Below are 12056 nucleotides of genomic sequence, written 5' to 3' on the forward strand. Positions count from 1 at the left end.
ATACTGTGAGACAATGTCAGCAGACATTCAAATATTTGTAACAAACAAATTACTAATGAAGCTTTCGGGCATCAAATTTCGATAAAAAATTTGTTTTTTCACCAAGTTTTTTAAAAAACAATCACCTTTTTTTCAATCAATTATGGTTATCTATTGACAAAATGATTGACCATCTTATTTATTTTCCGTGTTATTTAAAATCGATTTTTTTTTGGTTTTTGTTTTTCATCTTCACAATCACCTTATAGATGCTTTAAAAATATCTTCCACTCCTTTTTTCCACTCATTCATAGAACAGTAATGATTTTTTTTTCACGTTGGATATCCAGAAAAAAAAAGAAAAGATTATATCCAGAATTTTGCTTTCAGTTGCTTATATTCACTGGAAATCATTGAAGTTTTTTTTCACACACACACACAAACACACAGTCACTGTCAAATAATGATGATCATCATCATCATCATCATGTTGATGATGGAGATTTAAGAGAATCGATCTATAGAGAATGAAGAAAAGAAAAAATTTTCAATATAAATTCAAAGAATCCATAAATTCTTTATATAATGGTGTACATTTTATTATTATTATTATTATAGATATGGTCTAAATAATAAAAGTAAAATTTTAAAGTACGGTAAGTATATTTATATTTTATATTTTATATTTTACAACAATCATTACCGAATGATGGAAGAAAGAAAGAACGAAGAAGAAAATTTTTTGTTTTTTTTTGGTGCAACCAAAAATATTCCTGTATTAGTGTGTGCTTGTGTGTTAACTGTTCGATGTTGGATATAAATGGCCGCTTATAAGAAAAAATTTTCGTACTGCTCATAAATATCGTATCGATATAAATATTATTACTAACCAAAATATCATCATCAATTGATGTGGATATATATAATCGAAGAGCTGAAGAGAGATAGAGATGGAGAAAAAAGTGAACATTATTATCATTATAAATGTCAATAAATGAATGAATGAATGAATGTCGATATCGATATGCAATTGACAAGAAATGAAATGAAAAAACAATAATAACTTGCTTATGGATTTTTGCTGAAACTATCACTATCAAGATTTAGTAGTAGTAGTATTTTATGAATCTAATTCTGTACTTTCAACTATCTTTCCTTTTGAAAGTCATTAATAAATATTGTTTTTTTTGTTTTTTTTTTGATGAGAAACATAGTAAAATGATAATTTACGATTTTGTTTTGAAAAAAAAAGATTTCTATTCTGGGATTTCGGAAACATTTTTTTCTTTCCCGTCAAATTTCTTCAGAATCTATCTATCTATCCAGTCTGTAATATTGTAGTTTTGTTAAATTATTTTTTTAGTAAGTTAGTTAATCACATTGATTACTTGGTTAATCATCATCATTTTTTTTAACTCTGTTTCTTTTTTTTTCGCAAACGGATGATAAACACCAGAGAAGAAGAGAAAAAAGCTTCTTTCGCCGGATATCGATTAGTTTTTTTTTGCTGAATGAAACAGATTTATTTTAGCATCTCTATTCTCTTCTTCTTCTTCTTCTTCTTATCATTTTCAATGTTTATAGAATGTTTTCCTGTTGTTGTCCTGTGTCATTATTTTGTGTTATCAAATGAAACAGAAATTTGTTACAATTCATTAGTTAATAATAAAAAAAAACTAAACTAAATTGTATGGGTAACAAATAAAACAAAACAAAAAAAAAGACAGACAGACAGACAGATAGAAAACCAAAATAGAAATCAACGTTAAATTCGTGTGCTTTTGTGTTTCTGTAAATCATTAAATGTCAGCCAGTCTTGTTGTTTTCAATCATTCAATGTTTAAAAATGTCATTTGATGTTTATGGAAAGAAATATTCTTCTTTTTCACTGAACAAAAAATGATTATTCAAAAAATGTTGTTTTAATTCTTTTCGACAAAAATAAAAAACGATAATTTGAACCGTATTTTTTAACGCATTTGAAAACAACATAACATAATGGATGATGTATGGCATATATCGATCGAAATTTACAAATACCCGCACACACACACACGCAGTGATGCAAGTGATCATTTCGAATCATTTAGCTTTTCGCTTTTCATTCATTTCATTTCATATATGTAATGTAATAATATTTTTCCTTAATAATACTTTCCCTGTCAGGCAATAGAAATTGAAAAGAGTGAAAGGGAGAGAGAGAGAGTGAGAGAGAGAGAGCCAAAAAAAAGTTAATTAAATTAATTCGAATCGTTTGACTTGATTCTATTTCGTTTTTCTTTTCCTTGCTTTCTTCAAGACTTTCACTTTTTTTTTGATTCCGTGTTGAAAATAAAAAAAAATATGCGATTAAACGATGAAAAAGAAAAACTTTCTTTCTTTTTTGGATTGGCGTAAAAAAAACATTAGAAACAAAAAAAGAAAAATCCAAAAGATTTTTCTTTTTGCTTTACAGAATTAGATTTTGAAAAGAAAAAATTCTTTTCAGTTTAGCTTAATTAATTTTAGCCAATACTGTTTTTGGTTGGTAATTTCCAATGATTTTTTTTTCAAGTTCTTTTCCCGCCAAGCTTTCTTCATTCTTGATAGATTCATAGTCATTATCAATTAGAAATTGATCAAAATTCAAATTCTGAACATTCAATACGTATACATATGATATTTAACCTATATGTTATTTAATTCAATTATAATTCGTGATTTCAAAACATTTTCTACAGAAAATTGATTTGAATAAAAATACATTATTGATCAATGAAACGTTTACGTGAATTGTTGAATCTGTATAAAGAGATAAATGCGTTTGGAAAACCACAAAATAAAATGATAGTTAAACAACAACAACAACGGATGTCTTGATAAGAGAAATTCCCCCCCCCCAAAAAAATGAATGAATACGAAGTGAATGGAAAAAAAGAAACAACCAACGTATTTCGATAAAGTCAACAAAAATCTGAAAACACACCTGAATTGATAAACTTTTGTTCATTTAGTGATATTGAAATGAAATGAAAAGCAAAAAAAAAAAAGTTTTGATATCCAATTCCTGTGTTTACAACAACAACAACAAGAGAAAAAAATATCGATAATTATTATTGTCAATCGAAATCAAACATTGATTTTTTTTTTTTTTTTTTTTGGTAAAATTTTTTTTTCATGTTATTGGCTGTTGTTGTATCGATTTCTTTGTTCACTTTATTCAATAGAAATTGATTTCTATTTGATTTCAACATTATATCATCATCATCATCATTATCAAGTAGCCGGGATAAATGATGCTCGAGGGATTTTATTTTCATTGTTGTTGTTGTTGTTGCTGTTGCTGTTGAAACGGTAATCATATATACATGTATGAAGCCAGCGAATACAACACTTGATGATGATGGATAAAAATTGATGGCTGAGAAGAAGAAGAAATGGAAGAAGAAATGAAAGAAAAATATTACACACAATCATTTTAAGCATTAAGAATTTTTTTTTTCACTTAAACTCATTATATTCTTTCTTCTTTTTTTTTCTATTCCTTGATACAAGTTTTTCAAATATTTTTTGGTTTTCTTTGTATTTTTTTTGGTTTTCTGTTTTGATGTTTTGATGTTTATTTTATCCGGTTGAATGGCTGTTAACTGATAACAACAAGGGTTATTTTTTAGTTGCCAAAAAATATTACCAACAATCGACACACACACACACACACACATTACAATAAAAATACAATTGGTTAGAGAAACAAAACAAAAAAACACATAGCAGAATCATGGATGGATGGTTAAATAAAGAAAAAAAGATTAGTACAAAGAAATTGACCTCGAATCTTTTTTGGATGTTGTTGTTGTTTTTTTTAATAATACTCTAAAGTATATAAGTAATTGTTGTTTGTATAACGATAAAAACAACAACAACAACAACAATAATATTTGATATTTTATGAATCGAATGATTTTTATGTGTTATCAATATGTGTTTCAACGAAAAAAAATATATGAAAATAGGAAAATAGGAATCGGGTATTTCTTCTCTCTCTCTCTCTCTCTTCGGTTATCCTATTTCCTCTTTTTTCATAAATACTTTTACAGAATAGCGATTAGCATTTTTCTTTTCAAACAAACAAACAAAGAATTAAAATTGATTTGGGTGTTAATATTTTCTTCTTTTTTTTGTCTTTTCCTATTGCAAACTACTGTTTTTGTCGTTGTTGTTGTTGTTCAGTTTTTCTTCTTGTTGTTTGCAATATTTTTTTTGTGTAATTCGTTATCGAATTAACACTTTTTATGTCAAGAATATTCTCTCTAGTATCTACAGGATTTCTTTGGGGAGTTATAAGTTCTGCACTGTTCTCTGTGTGTGTGTGTGTATGTCATGTATATTAGTTAGTTGTCATTCATATTCTGTCAATTTTTTTTTACTCATTCAACTCAACTTCATAATATAATTGATTCTATACGTTTGTTGTTTTTTACTCTTACCATTCGATTATTATTCGTTTTTTCCTTCTTCTTCTCGCTCCTTAGCTATTTGTTCAAATAATTTCTGGTTCATAGAATAATTTTGCCATCTTTTTTATATTATTATTATTATTTCACTTCATTTGTTTTTGGATATTTTAATGATCAAGCGAGGAAATAAATGAAACGAAATGAAATGTAATGAAATGAATGATTTCGAAATATGTGAATTTCAATGTGAATAAAACAATGATTTGAGAAAGTGAAAAAAAGAAAGAAAGAATGAAAGAAATAAACACCTATAGCTAATCATTGTGTTTTCATCATATATTTTTTCATTTGAAAAAAGACAATTTTTTTTGTCGTTCTTTTCTCTGATTGTTATTCACTAATTTCTCAGCAAGATATGAATTGAATTTGAGCAGAATAAGAAGAAATCCAGAAAAAAATGGTTAGATCGATAGATTTCTGATCAAAAAAAAAAAAAAAAAGATCAAAGAAATTGAACAAAACTAGAATCAAAAGATCGATAATCGATGATGATGATGATACAATTTCATTTCAATAAGTATTGTTTAATATATTGATTATCTTTGTCATCATCATCATCGATTATATCTATTTTTAAATAATAATCAGTATGATTGATTATGGAGCAAAAAAAATTCTTCAAGTTTCTCTTTGCCATCTACTTGACAAAGACAAAAAACAAAACAAGAATTTTGTTGTTTGAGCCACACAACTATTAGAATAATCATTTGGAAATAAATCATAGATAGAATATAATAAGATTTTTGTGTTGCTCAAAATGTTTGTTGTTTGGTCAACAACCAAAAACCAAAATTGATTCAATTGATTGATAGCTTTATATAACAACAACAACAACAGAATTTTTTTGGTTTTTGTTTCGGTTTTTTCCATTCGAATCATATACAATAATAAATCTATTATATCATTATCATTTTATGGCTGAATATCCAGATATCTTATTTATCAACATCAATCGATTACATTTGATTGAATAAATCATTTAATGTATCAGGATTTTTGCTTGGTTTTGTATTTTGTTTTTGGTTGTTTAATTATGATGATCACATGCAGAAATAAATGAATAATAAAGTAGATAGAAGAAATTTTAACCAACTTCTACTGACTACTATTAACTGGCTATAATCAACCAAATCAGCATGAGAAACATTTATGAATTTTTTTTTTTTGTTTTTGCTTGTTTTCTTTGCTTGTTTAGTTTGTTTGTTTTGTTTCATTCTTTTTGATCATAAATTCTATTTTTTACGTGTGTATAATATATGAAAATGATGTTGATTATTTTTCTCTCGAATACCTACTATATGAACACACCACACACACAGACAGAATTGCCATTATTCTCTCCATATTCATTCATTGTTGTTGTTGTTGTTGTCGACATTTATATCATCGGTTTGATGGTTGTCCGGAATTCCAATGAAAAAGAGTGAGCTAGGCTCAGAGAGCGAGAGAAGATAAGAAAAAAATTATTACAACAATAACCATGTATACCATGAAACCATTCACATAAACAACAACAAGAAGAACGTCGACCAAAATAAATAATAACCAAAACAGAAAAAAAACGACCAAATTTGTTGAAATTATAAGCCAAACAAAACAAAAAAATGTTGTTGTTGTTGATGATAATAATGATTATGATGATGATGATGATGATGATGATGATGATGATGATGATGATGATGGGGAACACCGATGAATAGAAGAAGAAAGAAAAACCGGAACACACAATCAAAATGGATGAATAAATGAATGAAAATATGAATAGATATTCAAAATAATGATGATGATAAGTAATGGGGTAAAGACGATGATGATGGAAATTTTTTTTCAAAAACAATTTTCCCTTTGATGATGGGTCCGAAGAACACAATGAAAAAGAATTTTTTTACCCAAAATGAACACAATTTAAATAAAACAAAAATGATGAGACAAATTATTCTTTTGTGGTATTCTTTTTATTCATAGCTAGTTTGGCCATAGAAGAAAAACCATAAGGTTAGGAACTATTTGGTAAGGAGAAATCGCTGTTGTTGTTTCTTTGGAAAATTTTCCAAAGAAAAGAATTTCTTTTCTTCTTTTCATTCGTTTCAAAATTTTTTTTTTTTTGTAAAACTCATTTCAAACAAATTATCGTTTGAATCAATTGAATCCATTCATTCATTTTTCTTCCTTTACTTTTCTTTTATTTGCTTTGGCCATTTTGTTGGTTAATTCCTTTCGCAATTTCATTGGAATCATTCATCCATTTATTTATTTAATTCAAAAAAATTCTTTCGTTTCTTTCTTCCATTGAATTTGGTGTGGACCAAAAATGAAAATCAATAAATAAATGCTTTTGAATTGGAAAATCATAAATATATTTTTGGTGTGTTCAATCTTTAAACAACAATTATTCAACAACAACAACAACAAATTTTTTTTTCAAATTTTTTTGTCAGTTTTCAATTTAATCATTGTTGTTTTCGTTATCGATGTATATGATTTTTAAAATAATAACCGTACGGTTATTATTAGCGGTTATTATTATATGTTGAATTGATTTTGTTTTCTCGATTCGATTCGATTATTCACCAGAATGAAGCAAACAAACACACAAAGGGGCTGTTGTTGACGTCGACGTATGGAATTTTTTTTTTTGTTTTTTGGTTTTTTTTTGCATTTTTCAACGCTTTATGTTCAGTTCATTGAACAGTACTTGATTGTGGTTTTGGTTATTTCGGTTATTTCGATTATTGATAGTGATTGAAATCAACTAGGGGTAGATTTCAAATTCAAAAAAAAACGAAATTCATCAAAAATGATGAATGAAAAAATTGAAATTTTTTTTGCCTTTGAAAACTGACCTTATTGGATCTTTTTTTTTGTTTTTTTTTTGCTTTGCAAAATTGTTACTTTCTTAACATCCTGATCAATTCTTTCTTCCGTTTCATTCGATTAATGCTAACATCTTTCTTTTCTTTATTGTTTCTGTTCTGATCTGTTCTGCTTTTTGTCTTGATTATTCGGTTCACGTTTTTTGTTTTTTGTTTTGTTTTGCTTCTTTTCAATCATATAATAAGTGTGTGTGTGAGGATTGATTCGATGAAATCAAATTCATCCGAGCCGAATATAATAATGTTCTTCTTATGGGTGTTTTTTTTTCAAAAAAATGACCCAAAGCTAATTTTTTTTTCTTCAAAATTTAACACATACACAAACAAATCCTGATTGAATTGATATTGTCGATTAATAGATTTTCGTTGTTGTTGTTGTTGTTGTCGTTGGAAATGAAGAAGAAAAAAACCTAAAAAATTTCTTAAATTTTAAGAATTTTTCTAACATTCAAGTTGAGTGTAATGTAATGTAATGAAATTTTTTTGTTCATCACACATTCCATTATTGATCCATCAAGGAAGTTTATTATTTTTCTCACCCAAAACATTCTCTTATGCTAGCCTGATTTTTGGTTCAAAGGGAGAAAAAAGGCAAAGAATTTTCTCATTTGTAAAGGAATTTTCAAAACGAAAAAAAAATTACATTGTGAAAAAAACAAAAGTTCTCCATTAACATTGAACATCATTTGTGGTCAAGCAAATTAGTTTTTTTTTTGGTTTTGTTTTTTGTTTTCATCATCATGGTTTTATCATAAGCAACAGCCAAAAAATTTTGAAATTTGAAAAATTTGATTGAAATTCATTTTTTCGGATGAAATTTCATCATAAAAAAAATTTCTTATCACCGTCATCATGATTGACTGTGTGAATAAAATCAATTTTTTTTTTATTTTGAAAAAAAAGTTGAATTCTATTCATGATTATGATTATGATGATGATGGAATGAAATTGACTGACAGGAAATTCGTTTTTTTTTCTTTCTCATTCTCTCATCAATTCCATTTGTGTGTGTGAAAAAATTTTTTTCAAAGGTAAAAAAATTGTATCCCATATTGATTATTATTGCTGTTTTGGTATGGATGTTTAGAAAAAATTTTTTAGAATAAAGTTACCGTTATCATCATTATATATAGATAATATTCTATGTGTATTCACGAAAATTTGGTAATGTTAAGTTGACTGATATAACCAGCCAAACTAACCAAACAAGCACATAGAATGTTGATGATGATAATAATATTCGTGATTGTTTTGGTAGAATATTTTATTCTATTCTTTTTTGGAGCATGTGCAATGATGATAATGGATTTTTTTTCTGGTTATGCGCAATCTCGATTCGAATTTTGTATAAATTTTTTTAGTTCATCATCATATTATGGAATGGGAAAGAGAGAGAGAGAGAAAAAAATCCTGGATCAAATGTTTGTGTGTGTCTCTGTGTCTCTGTGTATCTCTGTGTATGTAACATAAACCATGTTTTAAAAGAAAAAAAAACAGGAACCAGAAGAAAAAGAAAGAAAGAAAGAAGAAAAAAAAGCGGGGCCAAATTGGCAGTGGTGATGATGATGATGATGATGGACAAACGACAAAAACATCGTTCGTATTTGTACATTACAAAAAACATTTACGAATACTGATACTGATACTGATGATGATGATGGAAGAAGAATGTAGAAAAAAAATCCCAAATGATAAAAAATTTGTTGAAGAACCAAAAACAAACAAATTTCTATTTCTAGATTTTGCTTTTGTTTAATCTGATACAAATACATTTTCAATTAGTTTTGTTGTTGAACGAACAAACAAACAACCAAACAACAATTCAAATGAACATCAATTGAACAAAAATTTATGATAAAAACTTTTTTCATTTCATTTTCATTTTCCATCATTGAAATTACCGGTGTTTTTTTTTGTGTTGTGTTTGCCAGTTTGTGTTGAGAAATTCTTCATTGAAAAAAAAAAAATTTAATTAAAAATCTTTTTCCTCCATTAATGAATTTTTGCAAACTTTTTTCATCATCATCATCATTATCAATATCGATTGCTGTTGTTTATGAAGATCAATTCAAAATGAATTGATATTTTGAGTTTTTATTTTCCCATCTTTCTTCATTTTCTTAAAATTCGAGATTACGTTATTTGTGTATGTGTTTCTCGTGTGTGTATGTGATGGCCAATCTTTATTCAAGCAGAAAATAATCAATTCATTTACAGCCAGCCAGAAAGCAAGTCAAAAATATTCAATCGTTTTTTTTGGCTGCAATTTCTCAATTTCTGGAGTGGTTTGATTCTGAATTTGATTTTTTTTTCAATCATTTCTACGACGACAAGCAAGCAAACGAAAATTTTGATTGAAAATTCTTTTTTTTTATCGTAAAGGTTTTTTGACACGCGCGTGTGTGTAAATGACTTGTTGTTGTTGTTGATATTCGTTTGAAGAATCGATCGAATTGAAAAAAGAATATGACAACAACATCGTCAGAGAAAAAAATATATATATTTCACAGTTCATTTCATCACTATTTTGACATCAACAACAAAAAAACAAGCCAGCTAAAATTTTCAATTTTTAAAAAATGAAAAAAAATGCTTCACTGACCACCATCATCATCGTCGTCATCATATCTTTCGATTATCCATGATTTTTCACAGGAAATTTCTTTCCCGGAAATTTTTTTTTCATTTCTTCTGATGACAAACACCGATCAAATGCAAAAAACCAAACCAAAAAAATCAATTTGTATTCGTTGTTTTGTTCATTTAAAACGATCGATATGTTCATAAATTCATTGCTTTGCCACCATTTAATATCGATAATTCTGTATTCTCTGTGTGTGTCTCTGTGTATTTCTAATTGAAAAAAAACCAATTTTTATTAATCGATTGCATATCCGAATAGGGGAAAAAGGGAAAATAATAATAATTTTATCTACATATCGGCTAAATTTGTCACTAAAGTGAACAAAAAAAATTTTTTCATTCTTTTACAAAAATCGTGTGTGTTCAGTGTGTTCACAATGTGTTCAGTGCGAATTACAATGTGTGTGTAAAACAATCATAATTAATCACCCGAATGGGAATTTCTTTTACTATTTTTCATTCGACTAATTATCTTTTGTTTTTCATTCTTTCATTCTTTCAACAATGATGATTCGTATCATTTTGTTTTTGTTTTGAATGTTACGAATGTTGCGAATTTCACAAAACAAAAGCCAAAAACAAAAAATTCCAAAATGAACAAAATTTTTCAACAACAACAACAGGGAAAATAAAACCTATTATTTCCTGTTGCTTTTGTCCAGAATCTGTTTTCTTTCACTTTTACTTTCACTCTCTCTCTCTCTCTATCTATCTATCTATCTTTTGTCATTCGAATCGATTTTTGTTTTTGTTGCATTTTGTAATTTGTATATTTTGGAATTTGTTTCTGCTTCTTCTTCTTCTTCTTCTTCTTCTACCTACTTTCGAATCAAGAATGAAACAAACAAAAACAAAAACAAAACCAAACAAAACAAAACCAAACAAAACAAACAAACAGTGAAAAATTTTATCCAAAATTCTTCTTTACAAACAGCAAAATGAAAAACTATTTGAATGTTGAAAAAAACAAATAAAAATTTAATCAATTTCAACGTTTTTTTTTCTGGTTGATAAAAACGTAATCATCACGACTACGACGACGACCACCAAAGCTAAACTATGATGATGATGAACCATAACAAACAAAACGAATTAAAGATAAACAAAACACAGGAAGAAGAAGAAGAAGAAAACAAAAACAAAAACGAAAAAAATGATTGTTTTTTTCGGGCAACTTTCTGGAAAGATTCTCTACAAATATCACTCATAAATAATTGAATTTTGAAAAAAATTTTCAAGAAGAATACCTTTTCAAAAAACAAAAACGTCAACAAAAATCCAATATGAATATTGAATTTTGAATTTTGAAAAAAAGAAATTGATCAAATACAGCAAATACAACAACGGCAACGGCAACGACCAAATGATCATTATTTTTTTGACCAAAAAATTCTTCGCTGTTCTTTTTCTGAAGTGAAAATGTTCACCATTGAATTCAAAACGAAATGATGCAAAATTCTTATTCATGTTTGTCTCTGTGTGTGTGTGCATGTGACAACACAAAAGCAATCATATTAACATTTCAATGAGAAATTTTTTCTTTTCTTTTTTGCCACTTGCAAACCAATTATTCAACGAAAAAAAAGAAAAGGAAATTCGTGCTCAAACTCTAATATCTCAAACAGTTTCTTCAATTTCTTCACTGAATTGGTCTTCATTATCATCATTATCATCATCAGGAAAATAATTTAATTTTGATAAACTTTTGTTGTTGAAAAACGAAAAAAAAGAAAGAAGAAAAAAACTTTTTTTTCTTTGTTCAATTTCAGTCGTTCGATTCGAATTTCGAATGTATCGAATGTATCGAATTTTTTCGACTTTCGAAATCGAATAGATATGCAGAAAGACAAAAAAAAAAAACAAAGGCAAAACAGCAAAACAAAACAGCAACAAACATTTATGAATTTTGTTCATCATCATCCTGAGTTCTGTTTTATCCTTCTTTGTTGTTGTTATTTCTCAACGAAATTTCTCAACGAAACAAATAAAAATTTCCTGTCAATTGTGCATAATAAGTGAATGTTTTCCGTTTCTCTTACAACAAAATTAATTTTCAATCCAAATG

General features: G+C 27.2%; 1 protein-coding gene across 1 annotated transcript in view; it reads left to right on the forward strand.

Annotated features, from left to right (window-relative positions):
• LOC113796516 (uncharacterized) overlaps positions 1 to 12056 on the forward strand; it is a 46656-nt gene that overhangs the window by 20041 nt on the left and 14559 nt on the right. The window lies entirely within an intron of this gene.

Source organism: Dermatophagoides pteronyssinus, unplaced genomic scaffold (assembly GCF_027571235.1).
Source record: "Dermatophagoides pteronyssinus isolate colony J.1.1.1.1 unplaced genomic scaffold, Derpt_VIB-CSIC_2022.12 sq0005, whole genome shotgun sequence".
NCBI classification, from domain to species: Eukaryota; Metazoa; Arthropoda; class Arachnida; order Sarcoptiformes; family Pyroglyphidae; genus Dermatophagoides; species Dermatophagoides pteronyssinus.